The following is an 18,898-nucleotide window of genomic DNA, read 5'->3' on the forward strand; positions in this document are numbered from 1 at the left end:
TATACATACCCAGGTACAATTATGTGTTGAATTATAATTTTTCGCATATTGTTAAGACACCTTTAAAAGGATCACATAGAAATGATTACACCGCAAACGCAACATACCCCCCCCCCCCCCCCCCCCTTTTACGTACAAAAAGAAATTAAAAACACTTATGTAATCATGTGATTTTCACGGCAAAATATGTGACTTTTTTATGATGAAAATTTAAGCAATTTTTGTTCGGTACTTACCCCTATCTACAAACACTTAAAACTATTACGATTCGACTATAAGTATTTAAAGATTTACACATACAGCATTAGTGATCACATGCTACGGAATTTTCAAAGTAACTATTTGCATGAGTTCAAATTTTAAAACTTTATTGGCAAAGGACACAGACACAATTACTTGACTGGATACCGAACCGCTAAAACTCGGCCCTCCCCCTTTTTTGGTTTGATTTTTTATTATTATTAGAAAATATTTATAACGTTAAAATTGATATGGAATATTTTTTTGTGGTTAGGTTAAAATACATAATTTCTATGAAAACTAAAAAGTTCAATTTCCCATTTTTTATTCGAAATATATATCATGTGAATTCAAATATACTAGTAGTACATGCGGCATCTACGACAATCCAACCTTTTTCTCTCTATTGATCGGTTGACAGGGTTTAAAAAAAAATCATAAAGCTATACAAACTTTCTCTGACAGCAAAGCACTATTTGATTCGTCATATTTTTTTATATAGAATTCAATTTTGTTATTCATGAATTTTAGCAAGAAAAAGTTGTTGTATACACACTTTATTCTTTCCACCTGTTCGCACCCTTTTGAGTTTTCATATCTCTATTTCTGAAATACTAAACCCATTCCTGTTTCTTTCTTATCAAATTAGGAATTCTGTTTTGTGGGGGGGATCCATAATTCAAGCTCATCGGGTTTGAGGAATATGGATGTTTCTATCGTGTCTATTTTAAGTAACTTTTGTCTGAATTTATGCAAGAAAAAACCGGGGAGGGGGAGGGGGACATGCCCGAGGAACTTCTAATGTTTGGAACCTACCTATGAATCAGCCAATGTATGAAATAATTTCATCCATACGAATAATAAAAAACGATGCACAACAATTTTCAAAATGCTATCAAATCTACATGTATATGCTTACATTACTGTAAGTATTTTGTTAACGGAGTAACTTTGATCGATAAGGATCATGTTTATTTTCACTCTCGTCTTAATTTATGTTTTACAGGTGGTTATAGATAACGAAAAAAATATCTGTCATATTCACTCCGGATTTCTGGGCCATGATAACGACGCTTTCGCGTATCAACAGATGAAGCGTATAGGTCCTGGACTTGATCTTGATTTTCCTGCCAATGGGTTTATCCTTGCAGACAGTATTTATCCAAATACAAGACCTCTGGTGACGCCGTATAAAGCAAATGAAATAGCAAGACTGCCTCGCAATGAAAAAAGGAGGAAACGAAAATTTAACAAACTGCACAAGAAGAGGAGAATTTTTGTTGAGCATGTTATAAAAGAGCTTAAAACTTTCCGGGTTATCGGAGCAATTTACCGCCTCACTAGATGGGAGCTCTCTTGTATAGTTGAGACGTGTGCTGGACTTGCAAAGAGAAGGGCTGAATTTATCAATAATCTTGATTAAGAACAAGATGTTCCTACGGTTGCAAATAATCCCATACAAGATTTGTTTTTATTTCGTTCTTAAAATTGCCAAGATTAAAAACCTTTACGGTCCAATTTCAAATTACACTCCATGTGGTAAATTAATAAATATTGGACGAGTCCTTTTCATTTTTTTATGGGTGTAGATGAGCGACCAGACAAAAAACTTGAATAACTCAACTGACTGTCTTCATGTTTAATTTTCTTGCACATGCTTTCACTCGGTTCAAGGATATTTGAGATATTTCCTCACTGAAAGCCCTTTTATATTTTCGAACACTCTCGACTGACCTATAGCCTGTCCTGTTCAATTTTTCTTGTTCTGGGACTCTCTTCCGGCTTCTGCACACATGGTTTTCATGATATTAGACAATTTGTTGACCCCTACTGACTGTTCGCCAAACTTAGTACTTCCTTTATCTAGCGGTCTTCTATAAAAGGCTGTTCCATTTTAATCACGTACAATATTCAAATATTGTTCATATATCTTAAATAGTACTGGATTTTGTAGATAGTGTTTTAAGTTTTTGGCACTCAAGTTCCGCTGATTGAGTCCACCTGAAAAAATGAAGTGATGATATTAAGACATAAAGCTTTATTTAGAGTCGGTATCAGCAAGCAATTACAAACATAAGCTCTGAAGAGCTTTTAAAACCGACATAACAACAAATAAAACAAACCATACATATTGAGTCATGCACACAACATTAAACATACAAAGCAAGAGTTCAATCAGTATATAAACATGCAGCACAAAAGTTCTTTTAAGCATCTTACAAGATTATCACATACTGATAATGCAATTATGAGATAAAAACACAAAGCACAAAAGAGTGATACACCAAACAAAACTGAGTTATTAATGAAATAGATAAGATAAGATACTTTATTTGTTTAAAATCCAAAATAACAGTGAAATATGAAAGTTTTATTTTGCTTGAATTGGGTAAAATGTAATAAGTATACACGCTAATGCAAGGTATGAATATACCGGCCGTCTTTACAGTGAATTTGCATAAATGAAGCACCTGTTGAAGCGCGGACCTCAACGAAGGCACCCGTATTTTCTGAAAATCGACACTCATGTGACCAAATTACACACATGAACGAATTAAAACACACAAGAAAATACAAAATAATTTAAGAAAAATGAAACTTACCTGTGTACGTTTTGTTGGCTCTGCCCTTGAATAATATAAAGCTTCCCGTCTGATCCTTTCCCAGTTCGAACTGATCCACGGACATATACCTATGCTCATCTACACCTCTGAGTCCAAAAAGTTTACTGTTATAGAAAAAAACATGGTATTCATTATAGCTTTAGAACTGGTACTCCCTAGCAAGCCCTTTTCCCAGAGAGTGCTTTCTGTTTCCTCGCTTATCGCCTCTGCCTGTTTAGTAGTGGTGCCTAATACCCTGTTTTGTAAGTTCGGTCATGCGTGCGCTCAAAGAACGTCTGAAATCATAAAATACACAGTCTTTTTCGTCCAAAAAGTTCATATGCACACCGTTCTCGCGTTGAAATCTCAGTATGCCAACGTATAAAAGATATAATGTCTTTGGTGGATACGGCTTACCATCTTTTCTTCTGGTCTCTATTACAAACTTGCTAAGCCACTCATTTACATCATTGGCGGTAAACTGTAAAAGTTCTGGAATGGCACAATAATTACTTTTCATTCGCACAACTCTCCAGTCGTTAAATGTGGCAACACTCCAAGTAGTATTTTTACGTGTATTTCTGCTTTCAGTGGACTTAACTAACATGTCAATATCAATATCTTCCACAACAGAATAGCGTGAATTCTCGCTACAGTTCTCAGAAACAGCCTTTTCCAATTCTTCAATAATATTATCCGCCGTAAGGGGAACCTACGTAAGTTCAAAATCTGGCAAGTCATCCCTTTCAAAATCCACTTCATATTGGTCCAAAGCCTGGGACAGAGTTAAATCCTCCAGCTTTTCGAAAGCAGTATTTTCATTTTCAGCATCGTTGCATGTTTGTGATAATGTTAGATCGTCTATACTGTTGTCCCATTCGGGAATTACATTCAAAAAGTCAATGTCACTTATCTCCATTTTTGCAGCCATTTCAGACGACTGAAACGGGCAAACTGATAATGCAGCGGGAAAGGCACTTTTCATCACGTGATATCAGTTAATTGTGACGTCTTATGAACTTTGGCACAAGTCATTTACCAAATTAAAAATTTGATTGGGTATGTGTAGATACACTATAGGATGAACTAAATTTCACTCGAAAGCAAAGCTTTCTCGTGAAATTTAGCCCCTCATATGGTGTATCTACACATACCCAACACTTTTTAATTTGGTAACTATAACGTATTTGGCAAAACATTTTGGAATTTTGGTTCTCGATGCTCTTCAACTTCGTACTTTTTTTGGCATTTTAAACTTTTTTGGATTCGAGCGTCACTGATGAGTCTTTAGTAGCAAAACGCGCGTCTGGCATATATACTAAATTTAGTCCTGGCATCTAGGATGAGTTTATTTATGTGATATCCGTTTGACGTGGCTCGGTACTTATACATCTCGTCAATGTGTTTGTAATATCTTTCATTTTTTTGGTGGTGTGTTCTGTACATGCGACTTTCTGTATTTCTCTGGTTCTTATGACGTGACTCTGTTCTTCAAAAGATCCCGTCAGTATGATATTGTTCTATTTTATGTCATTATGATATATTTCTATTATTAATTACAAAATACAACCACAAACATCAAAATCATTCAATCGCGTAGAATTCACTATTGTTTTTATTCTTACAAATTCTATATATATCAACTTTTGGACTAGTTTAAATCTCGGTCTATTTCTGAAATTTATGTAAATTTGAAAATTGTTTGTATGCACATTGAACGACAAATCTATGTGACGTGTAATTTTTTCTGACCTCAAATCAATGAATGTGTTTGTAGGTAGATGTTTTTGTGTTCTGTTAAATTGTTCCTTTTAAAATTGTAATACGATGATGACTGATGTACCCATATTTTGACTTTTATTTATTGTGTCTGTTTAGTTAACGCATCAATGTAAACATCACGGAATTTAATAGTTAACGCATCAATGTAAATATCACGGAATTTGACGAGACTGTCATCAAAGTGAGAGGGTTAGCGCTTTAAACCAGGGGCGTGTTTTATTGGTCTCTTCTGTAAATCACCAGAATGTCTTCTAGTGAAGAGTTCAAAAAAATGAATCTGGACCTCTTCTGGAGATATTCTACGGAAGATCAATAAAAATAAAAAATTAAATTGCCGTCGAATACAGCAGGTTCTTGTGATGTTGGATGAATTAAATTAAGTTTACGAATTTTTTTTTAGAAATTTAAGATACGTCCAGCAGAGATGACTGTAAAGTTGTGCTCTGTTCGTTACAATATTATGCTTTTCTACAATTCAATTTTGCTAAACAAATAAGGTTTTATCCCCCACTGTTTGATTTATAAGAATAATCTCATCCTACACAAGAATTCGTTAATATTTGTCTGGAATATGACTCGATCAATTTACAAAAAGGACATCTTAGTCTATCTATTTATTTTTTAAAGTAACCGAACTGGATTATTTTTGTATAAAGCAAAGCTTTCAAAAAGTTCTCAAAATCATTTTTTTTCTGGTGGTCCTTCTCAGGTCCTAACTATATTTTTAATGCAAAATTTCGATGCACAAAAGACCCATTAGTGACGCTCGAATAAAAATATGTGAAACATGTCAAATGAAGTACGAAGTTGAAGTGTATGGAGGACAAAATAAATCATAAAAGTGTTTTTTTCTAAATACAGCTAAGGTATGTTTTTCTGAGGTAGACTAACAAGCAAGCAACCAATACCGTTACTTTATCAAATGGTTTCCCCACTTTATTGGTCAAGTAGAAAGTTTGTGTCCCACCAAATATAATCTGCCAGTCCTGCAAGTATTTAAATTGCAAGATATACTGCACAATCCTGTTGTATATAGATATTAAGAGTTGTGGCATGGGTGCCAATAAGAAAACTATCCATCTAGGCCAAACATTGTAAAAGGAAACCAAAATAGGTCAAAGTAGTCTTCAACACCATGTATAGTAGAAACTTTGTGCCAGTTTCAGTATTATGTCATATTTCGTACTCTAGCTCAGTATACATTGTACCATCAAGTATCCCGTCCATGTGTACGACCGCACGTACAAAACAAATTGTTTAACTATGTCGTTGAACACGTTGACAACAAAATTGTTCTATGACTAATGCAATTCAGTCTCTACGAACTGAAAACATGTAATCAACTTGACGAACAAAATTAGTGTTCTCTTTTATTTAATAATTGTTGTACATGTACTTTACCTCTTACCAAGGCTAATTTGAGAAAATAAACACAAAAGAACATCCAATTTTATCAAGATGTCGTGTTATATGTTACAATAAATCATTGAGTTAGTTTGCACCCTTTTTTTTCATCTTTTATCACTTTCCTGCACAATCACTAATGAGACATGATTAATTTTTTTGCCATTAATCCTCATACAAGCAGCTGACAAAAGACCATATAACTCTAAAATATCAAATCAACAATCGGTATGGAAAGAAAACATTTTGAACGCTACAAATTAGCAATATTCCTGACACACAAGCCGACAATATATCATATAAATATAAATATCACATCAGAATAGGTATTCAAGGACAACATGTTGAACATCACAACAAACGGGTCTTCGGTGACTTTTCCTAATGACAATAATTATTCTGTAGTTCTCATTGGATTTTTATATGTTCTTGGTGCAGTGATCATTATGATCAACGTTCCATCTGTAATAATTGTCTTCGTTTCATTCTGTAAAAAAAGTGAAATAAAAAATGTTCATGTGCTTCTAAGTTTAAGCATTACTGATATGATGTTCGGATTTCTCTGGTTTCTAATAATTAATACGAACGTAACAACAGCTTATATTCCGTACATGGAATGTGTCATTCGTTTTTACATTACCTCAATATCTTACTTCGTGTCAAATGTACATATTTTTAACATATCTCTTGACAGAGTGTGCACAGTTTGTTTGAATTCTAAATTGTTTATGAACCACCGACCTACGGTTACCATACTGACAGTAATTGGTTCCTGGGTATTTGCCGCCGGATCATTGGGTTTAATTCAGGTTCTCAATGGACGGGACAGTGATGAACACGAATGTTCGTTAAGTCGAGTCCTTAATTCGGGATTTCCGTATGCAGGTACATTACTTGCACTTATTCAAATTGGCATATTGACAAATATTTCGATTATGACAGTTTTCCTTGTACGCCACCAGTATCGGATGAAGTCAATGGTAAGAAGTGGAACAAGCAAAAGTGACATTCGCCTTTGTATAACAGTTTGTATTGTTAGTATTGTGTGTACTATGCTTAATGTACCATGGACACTTGTTATATTCTACGGAACAATGGTGGAATGGCCGTCAAGATTTATTCGAAATTCTATTTTTTTCCTTTCAACACTAACAGCAATTATTAATCCAATCCTATATACGTATAGAACACGAAAATTTAAAGCATTACTTCAGGAAAGTACACAGGTATTGTACTGCTGTAGAAAATAAAGCACTTTGATATATCTATATGAAGTTATTTTCTTTCAGAACGACATGGCATTCTTTCAAAGAACCAACGCGGATGATACTAAGTTCAAATAAAATATGGTTCAATGCATCCAATAATTATCAATACACTTACTTTTTACCATGGCGTTGTCAGTTTATTTTCGATTGATGAGTTTGACTGCCCCTCTGGTATCTTCGTCCCTCTTTTACAAATATATCTGAAAAACTACATAGTTTTTTACTTAAATTAAAAATTAGCGTAAAACCTACCAAATGTCGTTGTATGTCAAAATAGTAATAAAACGGCTTCATTGTGATATTTTTAAAGCCATCTTCCCCTATTGTTTCTTTTAACTCTATCGTGTAGTTTTCTTTTAAGCATGCCAAATTTTGGTTCCAATGCATTTGGTTATTTATTGGAAAGTACAATGCTTCTGCTACATAAATATGGGCTGTTTTTGACAATACAATGCACATATATCGGGTACTAGCATCATTAAGTCATACTAAATTACTGAAATCTTCATCATTTTAGCATTTAAGTTAAATTTTAGACGGTTTCGGTTTTAAATGAAAATATTGAAATGTTAGTTGTATTTTCTGATAATACATAAGGGGTCATCCATAATTTTCAACCATTTTCCAAAGTGTACAAAACGTACACTTGGGGGGGGGGGGGTTAAAAAATCAACATTTTTACCGTACGCTTTTTTTTTTTTATTTCCGGAATTTATATCGTTTCCGTAGGGAAAGTCGGTTTATAAAATCGAGAATTAGCTTGGGTGTGTTTTTCTTCTTATTTCTTCTTTATTATTTTCACTTGATGATATTGATTTCGATATCATAATTCTACTCAATCGGGATTGAACGATTAAAAGATCAATTCATATGAAAACTAAATCTTTCAAGAATGTGAACTAGTAAAAGTATTTAAACAAAAAGTTTGCAAGCATTTCTCAGCACCCCCGATTGTTAATTGCACCTGCTTTATTATTGATCGATATCGTTTTACTCTGTTTAATAAACAAAATTGATTGAAACACTAAATTCTTTGAATGTTTTGATTTTGACAAGACGCGATTTTGTGAAAAGATTTTAAACTGGTCCTTCGATTAATTTCCTTGTAATGCATTCCAAAATAGTAAACCGGAAGTAAACTTTGTTTTCTTAGTATAAGCCTTCTTTAATTAGGAGCACCTTCATATGAAGTTTAACCTCAACTTAAAAAATATCCAATATATGTACACGTTACAGTATATATACATAAACGATAATATTGCCATGAATGGCATATTTACAGGGACCTTTTAAATAGAAATACAGGCGGGAAATTTAAAAACTCAAAATGTTTTAAAACATTACACTTTTATTGATTGCTGTCTTGAGCTCTGATTCCATCAACAACTGTCAGTCCATACTTTACCAATGCAATATAACCATGCATTTCACTTTTTTTGATTCTAAGCATAATTTATGTGCCCTTTTGTTAATCTTTGGCATGCCCTAGCTATATATAGGTGCCCTTTTTTTTTGAGTTACCATTCCAACTGTGTGATAGGGGAAACACTAATCTTTGTACTCTTTATTCTGACAAAACACAAGCATCACAGATAGATGTCATCAAAATTAAATAAAACAGTCAGATATGTTTAATTTTTTTTTTTCAATGCAAAGTTCTTTATTAAACTCAAATATAATAGACAGGATCTTTTTTTTATTATTAATGACTGATTCTTCTCTTGAAATCTGAAAATGGTTGATGTACACTTTTTGAGGGAGGGTGGGGGGTCTGAAAAAGTGTACATTTTGTACACTTTGGAAAATGGTTGACAATTATGGATGACCCCTTAACATATATAAAGGTTGAGGACAAACACGGATGCGGCCACTTTCATTTTTGACAAAAAAACATCTGAAAAGTTCATTTTTTGGCATATTTGATAGATTTTTCATATTTAAGCCGGAATTGGGCATTTTTAATGACTAAATCAGATAAAATCCGTCACTTAAAGTAATTGAATCAATTGAAATAGACATTAAAGTGTTTAAAAGGCGTCCAAAACTTTCGTCAGATGAACCTGAAATTTGAGGCCAAAATCGGCCCTTACCGGACCTACTTCTTTAATGAACAAGTCTGCTCTTAAGGGGGCGCAATCAGCGTCCATTGGAATACTTACAGTCTGTCGATAAACATCATTGTCAGAACGTACATGGAGAGAATTGAGTGCTTTAATCTTCTCTTTATATCTGAATGAGTATATCTAGAATATATAGCTGTCTCATTTCAAAAAAAAATCTTAATAGGAGATACATGCAGAAAACAAAAATTGCAACCGAATTAATCCAGCGACCATCTGTTTGATAATATTGTGTCAAAACTGTCAACTAAATCAATACATAGTAGGTCCATTAAATTTATCCATTACATCAAACAAAATTGAATTGGATATTCAAGTGATAAACAAAAGCAGCGGAAAATCGTTTGTTCTATTCATATGTTTAAAGAAAATTGATGATAAAAAATTAAATCCGAACTTCAAAAAACAATAAAATTATCGGATATTGTTCCATCGAGGTAATATTTTGTTTCTCTACAACTTTTGCCTTACTGTTGCTGAGAGAATTCCTCATATAACATGTATATAATGTATTCAATTAAAAGAACATGAAATGTTAACATAAGAATGTGTAGTTTAAATGTATGCAAACAATATATGTATACAGTTTATTAAGTTTATTTCCACTAACGAAGCAAAATTATTCATTTGCTTCAGGTGAACAGGTGAAAGAATCAGACGAGATTTTAATGAATGATACACATACCACCAAAAAGGAATCAATGTTAGAGTAAAATCTGTTCTTATAACTTCATTATAAAAAATATACAGAGAATATATGACATCCAAGATTTATCTGCGCAACTTTAAAAAATAGAAAAACTGAAAGATTTTTTTCAGATGTTTATTGTATTTTTCTTCATTTGGCTTTTCTTTGTCAATTATTGACTTTAACATAACATAACAAAAGGAGTTTTAGAATAACCAACACAAACCCCACTAAAAAAAGGTTTTAATAAGTTTGAATCAATTACTATAAACCAGAGAAATCCGAACATCATATCAGTTATGCTCAAACTAAAAAGTACATGCATATTTTTCAAATCATTCCTTCTGCAAAATGAAAATAAGAAAATTATTACAGATGGAACGTTTATGAGAATAAACACTGCACCAAGGACATATGATAATCCAGTCAGAATTACATAATTATTATTCTCTGCGGAAAACGGAAAGACAGACCCGTGTTGTGTGATGTTCAACATTGCCATTGAATACTGTCTGTTAATGTGAGATAACATATTTATATGGTGTGTGATTAGAATAATTGTTAATTCAAACTGCCTACAACATCACGATTAATTCATTTGTGTTAAACACGTTTCTCATTATAGAAATTGTACAGAGAGTGACAAAAGATTCACAAAAATGTGCCACATTATTTTCTCAATGCAATTGTATCATTTATGAGGGGGGGGGCAAGGGGGGTCCCCATAACAGCATAACAGTGAATTGATTTGGTGAAAAACAGATAACAAGGAATTGAAAAGGGATAATAACAGATAACAGTAAACGAAATATGAAAATAAATCTGTACAGGACCAATCCAGTAGATGACTCGTAGATCTTAGTATATAACTTGTGGTATGGACCTAAACAATTGTAGTTTTGTAAACAAGACGTTCCGGCCGTTGAGGCAGTTCTGCCTTGGTTGATTTTTTTCCGTAACTTGTACTATAAGTTTATAGTATGGATGTTGAATTTTTCTGAACGAAATTACTAGTTTCTGTTTTTGATATAGGGATATTTTTAATCTAGGGCATTTGAGGGATCAATTTTTAATGATTTAGGTTTTTTTATTTAATTTTTGAAAATAGTGCAGCCAGTGACACTTTATTATCAATTTTTAGATTTATATTTCTGAAAAGCAATATATATACTTTACAAGTAATAAAAAAACCCATTGATGCACAATATATTTTTTTTTATTTAATGACCTCATGATAAAACTTACTTATAAAATACAAAAATACCCAGATCAGTGGAGACAGGACATGTAACTGAAACACTCATGCCAGTTATGGTTATTCTGATAATAGACATTGACTCAAGTGACAATTCTGATAGTATAATAGAAATTGGACCTAGTGAAAATTTTGAAGACACCAAGTGAAACACCAATCATGTATCTTATGTGAAATTATAGAATATGGAAAATTTGGGTACAGCATTGGAGAAGCTGTAGGATTTTAAAAAGGGTATTTGTCGAAAAATTAAACTAAAGACACATCTGTATTTGAATCAATGGTTTCTGAGCTTCAATTTTCGCCATGTGAAGCAGTTAAAACACACTAAATAACACAGTAACAAACTACGACCACTGAATCCAGGCTCCTGACTTGGAAATAGGTACATACAGAATGTGACTGCGTCAGCTTTAGCATGCTAGTTGGTGTCCAATCCTCCCCTAATCAGGGACAGTGGTGTAATAGTACAACATAAAGATTATTATGTGGTCATTGAATAAAAAAATCTAAAGGGTGTACCAATGCTGATTTTATAACAAAATCCATATTATAAGTTATTGTACAAGTAATAAGTGAATTATAATTTGTACAAAATGCTACATGTTCACAGACAATGGAATTTATTACAAAGGATAATAATAATATATACTGGAATGGTCCTGGGTCCAAGTGATTTTATATGTTTATGTGGTGTATGTTACTGAAATTCTTCTGCATAGGGCAGTGTAGGATTTAATAATGTCCTCCATGAAAAAATGTCCACCGGACACATTTTGACAATATTTACTTATTTAAATGTGTCCTGGACACAATTTCCTATGAAAACATGTCCTCAGGTATGAAAAAGTGTCCATGAACATGGACATTATTCACTACCATAATATTGTCCAGGTGGACTTTTTTTTCACAGGACATTGTGTCCGCCAGGGCATTTTTTTGATATGATTAAAGTATTAAATGATATACATTGCCTTGTTATTACTGGACGCATTTTAACTTTAATTACGAACTTGAATTAATTGTTACTTTGACATAAAAATTGTCTCATTGGCACTCATACCATCCTTATCTTCATATCTATATTTTTTAATATAATTATATACATGTAGATGCTGTTCCATTTTATTTTCCTTTGAGGAGACAATTAAATAACATTCACTACGCAAGTTTGTTCTGCAGATGGACCATATTTCATAACGGTTGCTGTAAAATGCTGTCCACTTAGGAGACAATATTTCATGGCAATGGACATTATTTATTTTCTATTGCCTTCTTATCTGACATAATAAATATTATAAAGTTCTTCATATTTGATTTAACACTTCCTTCTTATTGTTATTCTTTCATTGTCATTACCATTTGCTGGGAATTTCTTAGAACTTAAATTTCTCTATATTCACTTTCATCTTATTTATTTGTTTACATTTGTATATTGATCAATTTCTCATCAATCCTCCATATTTTAATTAAAATTCAAGTATAATAAAACTTTGTAATGACCTTTGTATTACTTTCCTTGGAGGACACAATTTAATAGCAACTACTATGAAAATTTGTCCTGTGAGTGGACACTATTTCATATTGTTAGCAGTAAAAATCTGTCCTTTTGAGGGACACCATTCCATGGCAATGGACATTATTAAATACCAATTTTCAATGAAAAAGTGTCCATGTGGACACTTTTTCATAGGACACTATTATGTCTTACAATAGGGCCACCCGATATCACCAGTAGAAAGACCCCAATAGATATACATTGTAAGAAGATGTGGTAAGCGTGCCAATGACACTATTATCCATTCAAATCACAATTTTAAATAATCCTCAATTTCTACGGAAGATTGGCTGTCAAAATGCTAACATTCCAATTTTCAATAACAGTTAACAGCAAATAGATTCTCACAATAACAGATAACAAAATAGATAATAGTCCTATAACAGCTAACAAAGAATAAGACAATAACAGCTAACAGTAAATATATTTTCAGAATAACAGATAACAAAGAATTAAAATGCCCATAACAGCATAACAGTTAAACCCCTTGCCCCCCCTCATTTATATGTAGGTTTCATACCACCAAATAATATTACGTCACATCCGGTTGGATAGGAGAAAGATTCGAAAAAAAATTCCGTAAAATTTGACAGTTGTAGGAAATGTATCCTACATTTCATTTCAGTAAAACATTCTGAGTCATAAATCTATATCTTGTTTTATTTGGTGTTTCTATGAAGTATTTTTGAAACTTGATGTCACATGATTGCTAAATCTTATATACAGGAAAAAAGGGTCGACAATTTGATTGGTTGACTTCCAGTGTTGGTTATTATCTTTAATATTATGTGAATTTTTGTATGTAGTACTGCAAAGGATAACACTTTACTCATGCCAAATATTTCTTTATTTTAAACAAAGATAAACACATTTTTGAAGTACAAATTCATCTGTTTTGTCATTTGCATGAGTATAATTTCACGTACTTTAGATATGACAAATTGTAATGTGGCGTTGTCTGTAAGACACTTAATGGAATTGAACACAATGTATGATTATCTATCTTTTCTTTTTATTCTGAGTACAAAATAAAGTACTTAATCCAAATGCCTGGTATTTTGAGAATATTTGTTAAATCTAATCTTGTAGATATGCACACTTCTATTATGTGTAGAAGTTCTTCTAATCGTTGCATTTATGAGAGAAAACTCAGATAGTCTCAGATTTTGAGCATGTGCATTTACAGTGCTATATGTATTCCTGATTGAGCGAGAGCTTGAGCTTTAAAACTTTAACTAAACAAAACATACTCATATAACATAAACATGATAGCATAAATCTATCGTGTTCTATTTTAATAAATATATTTATATAAAATACTGCAGATACAAATAAAGACTATTGTGCAATTTCACAAAAAGTACAATATAATCACTTTTTATTAATTGCCCTTACTAAAAAAATATTACCAGAATGTTCTACCACATAGTAGGTAAATTGTCATAACCGTATTTACTCCATAATCAAAAGTCGGTGATACATGTATGAAAATGGTCTAATTCATTTAACTATAGGGCTGTACAGACGGTGACCTATAGTTGTTGATTTCTTTGTCATTTGGTCTCATGTGAAGATTTGTCTCATTGACAATCATATCACATCTTCTTTATATATCTAATGCATTAAACTGTACTTTATTTACAATAACGGTTAAGTAACTGTTTACTTTCCTGAAGAATGGCTTTTTGTGTTTTATAAGAATAAAGGATAGGTTAAATTAGTGATGTGAGTGACGAGAGGAAAAAGATAGAATATTACAACTGTCAATGGTACATTTAGCAAGTTTCACAAAATACTAACAATAAAACTGTAATATAAAGGCGAAAGACACTTTTACTAACTTGAATTCTAGTGCCGTTTCTTATCGTTGATTTCATCAGCTTGTTGTGAAAACTATCATAATTAAAACATTGGTTAATATACCAATTGAGTAAGTGCAAGTAATACAGCTGTAATCGGACTTAACGAACATTCACGATCACCACTATTTCTACCACTAGAGGATGGTCAAACGTAAAGACAGACCCGTTATGTGTCGTTCGTTTTATCATTGTATCACTGTATTTCGTATCAAATGTTAATATAATTAACATTTCTCTTAACAGAGTTTGTACAGTTTGTTTACAAACCACGGGAGAGCTATTACCATATTGACAGTAATTAGTTCATGGATATTTTCTGGAATACCCTTCCGGAGCACCTGAGATCACCCCTAGTTTTTGGAGGGGTTCGTGTTGTTTATTCTTAAGTTTTCTATGTTGTGTCATGTGTACTATTGTTTTTCTGTTTGTCTTTTTCATTTTTAGCCATGGCGTTGTCAGTTTGTTTTAGATTTATGAGTTTGACTGTCCTTTGGTATCTTTCGTCCCTCTTCTGCCGGTTATTAGGATTATTGTTAATCCAAACTGCTAAACAACGTCACACATTTATTCATTTGTGTTAATTACGTGTCTCATTATAGTAATTGTACAGGGAAGTGACAAAAGATTCACAATAAAGTGTCACATTTTATTCCAATGCAATTGTATCATTTATATATATGGAGTCAAATAGGGGACATATGAATTAGTAAAGTATGTTCATTTTTATAATTGGCATTAACAAGAGGTAAAGCACTTGTATAATGACTCAAAAATGGACAAGAAATGTTCGTTGACTTAAATTGCATTTTTTCGTTAGCATGGATCTCAATTTCATAGACTAATCTTATAATCAGTAATTTTTTATCTATATAAATGTGTTACACTCCATAATTAGATACTCAATTTTCATCCGACATCAATGTAATCAAGCAAAGACAATCTGCTCCTTAAAAGTTTGGGTATCCAAAGAACCAAAGTTGTCATCCAAACTTTCTCTAGGGCCCGATTTGAAAACTTTTTTTGTAAAAATCAACTGAAGGAAGTTCCCTTCTCTGTTTCAAAATAACAAGATTATTAGAAGACTGTTATAAATTGATAGTATTTTAAAAGTGGAACTAAAATAGCAGAAACAAATTAAGGGTCCGTGTTCTTGTTGACGAGATATAAGCCAATGGATATTTGGCGGGAAATTACTCTCTAAAATTATCATACATTTATCCTTGACACCTTTTCCCTTCAAAAACTATGAAAAAATAACGAGTGTTTTATAAGGTTTTCAAATAAGGCATTTAAAACTATGTGGAATAAAATTATGAAAAGAAAAGTAGAGGTTAGCGGGCAATTTTTTTCAATGGCACTACACAGATAAAATCCGAGGATTCTAAACATGTGATAAAAATGCAAAATCAAGAGAAGCGAACATCCTTAAAAACAATTTGACAGCCGTTTCCCTGATCCTAGCTAACTCGGTCTTGTTTGACAGAGCTTCCATGATCCTACTTAATCCGCCAGGTCTTGTTTGTACATTTTAAGTTATTATTTAGATTTATTATAGCAGAAAGAAAATATGTTTAGAAAAATGTATGAGTTTCCAAGGAACAGCTTTTCGATAGCAACCCCTCCCCAACCACCATTTGTTTTTGTTTATTTTTATTCCAGATTAAAAGTAAAACTATCAGGTACATAACTATACCTATAATTGAAGAATCAGTACTAGTTACCTGAAATTCCGTCAATTTATTTGTACCAGGTTGAGAAATACTGAAAAAAAACTCATAGCCAGAACAAACACATTTAATAGTTTCCTACACCATGAACGCTGTGCGAATATTCTTCTTCTCCTGAAATTTAACATTGAGGTAAAACGTATAATTAATTTACTTCCCGACCGTTAAATTTGTTTGACTTAAATCAACATGACTTACATATATATACTATAGCTAAAGGCGGATGAAGTCACAAATTGAAGTTTATTTTCACATAAACATTCGCTCGCATAAGAAGTAAGATACATGGAGATTACGAACGTATACTGTACGTGTATCGCTTCGAGTTATCTAAACACCTATATTTGTATATAGTAGAAAGATGCATTGAAGATACAAACAAATTTTCTCATTGGGGTGTCCAAGTAATCATATATAGATATTGTTTTGCCAATATAATCACATAATCACTTATTATTTTGTTTAAGCAAGATAATAAAATAATCAAAAATACAGTCTTAGATTATCAAATAATCAAACAAGCATGAAATGTTTGGTCTAGTAATCAAATAATCACTATAAAAACGGCCATGTAATCAGATAATCAAAAACTTCATGAGGAAGTTCAAACTCCGACATAGACTACCTGGGTTCATTTTTCTCAGACTTTTCTGTGTTATGTTTTGTTGCATATTGTTTGTCTTTTGGTTGCTTTTCATTTTTTGCAATGCCATTCGTTGTTAGTTCGTTTTGGACAAATAAGTTTTGCTATTTTGCATTTGGTATTTCCTCCTCTCTTTAAGCAGAATTTGGCAAATCTTTTTGGAATTTTGGTTTTTATTTCATTCCACTGTAAACTTGCTTCACCCTTAAAACTGTTTTTTTTCGAACTTAACTGATGATTCTTGTGCAGACGATAAGCGCGTCTTGCGTATACAAGTTTAAGACTGATATATTTAATGAGTTTTTATCAATTGAGCTCAGAATATGTATATATCACATTGTTTTATATTTTACCAAACAAATTTAACATTGTTTAATTTCTACATGTAACCATGTGAACGTCTTGAATAGACATATCATACGATTACCTACAGACTTAAGATGTACAACTGTTTGTTACTTTGTAAGGCGAAGGTTGATAAATATACAGTATGGATGTGCCTGCAACTTGTCACATCGGACTCCACTTTGAAAAAAAATATACAAAAGCTATTTAAAATAATACTCTGATCTCTAATAAACAAACATAAAATGCATAAAATAAGGAAAATCTACAACACTAATAATAACAACTATAATTATAAAAATAAAGCAAGTAAATTTATCTGAATTAATGGAGGAAAACGATATATAATAATAAGGTGAATGCTATGTGTTCGCGTCTCTTCTTTATGATTTAAAAAGGCTTACATTAAATCTAGTTATCTCAAAATTTATGTTTTTTTCTTTACCAGTATTACCAATGTGATTTCAACTGATCAGGCGGAGCTTACATTTTAATTTGCATTAGGACAGTCTATTTGAAGATGTGTGTGATAAGGACGATTGCCGTTATAATTATTAACGATTTCTAATCACCTATCAGTGTCATCAAAGTAATTTACAAAAGAATGATGGACACTTCATTAATGAGTTTATCCTAAAACACCTTTCTATAGATGGACTGTTTTATTATGAGCGAACCAATTAAACCCCGCCCAGTCAAGTGAAATAAATCGAGTAATACGCCTGTCCAAATTGATAGCTTCGGATTATTAAATTTACTCCAGATATCTCAAAATTGTGTCACCTCAAAATTCCTATTATCTCGGAGTTCCTATAAACCCAGGTTTAGTCTTAGAGATGAATGATCATTTTTATGAATTGTTAGTGGCTTTGAACTAGCTGTCAGTAACTGCGAGTACTCTCAAATCTGTAACTAGTGTCTTGTTGTTGTTGGGATATACAAGTACCCGGCCACGTCCCACTTTGTGTTTTTTTTAGATGTATTTCTATTTGTATCCATCTGGTGTTCAGCCTTTTTCACTTGATTTTTATAGTTCGTTCTTATGTAGTACTGTTACACCACTGTCCCAGGTTAGGGAATGGTTGGGATCCCGTCAACATGTTTGACCCCCGCCATATTCTGGATGTATGTGCCTGTCCCAAGTCAGGAGCCTGTAGTTCAGTGGTTGACGTTTGTTGATGTGTTACATATTTTTTTTTCGTTCATTTGTTTGTACATAAATTAGGCCGTTAGTTTATAGCTGACTATACGGTATGGGCTTTGTTCATTGTGAAGGCCACAACGATGACCTATAGTTATCATATTTTAGTCCAATTAATGATAAGAAGACATACAATTCAATTCGTACTCTGGACATTTTCACTTAAATTTGGATAGATAGACTCCTGATCTAAATGTACCTT

General features: G+C 32.4%; 1 pseudogene; it reads right to left on the reverse strand.

The window, feature by feature from the left end:
* Positions 1-1,809: 1,809 nt before the first annotated feature.
* Positions 1,810-3,450, reverse strand: LOC139504924 (uncharacterized; annotated as a pseudogene).
* Between the last annotated feature and the right edge of the window lie 15,448 nt (positions 3,451-18,898).

Source organism: Mytilus edulis, unplaced genomic scaffold, assembly GCF_963676685.1.
Source record: "Mytilus edulis unplaced genomic scaffold, xbMytEdul2.2 SCAFFOLD_856, whole genome shotgun sequence".
In the NCBI taxonomy this organism is placed as follows: domain Eukaryota; kingdom Metazoa; phylum Mollusca; class Bivalvia; order Mytilida; family Mytilidae; genus Mytilus; species Mytilus edulis.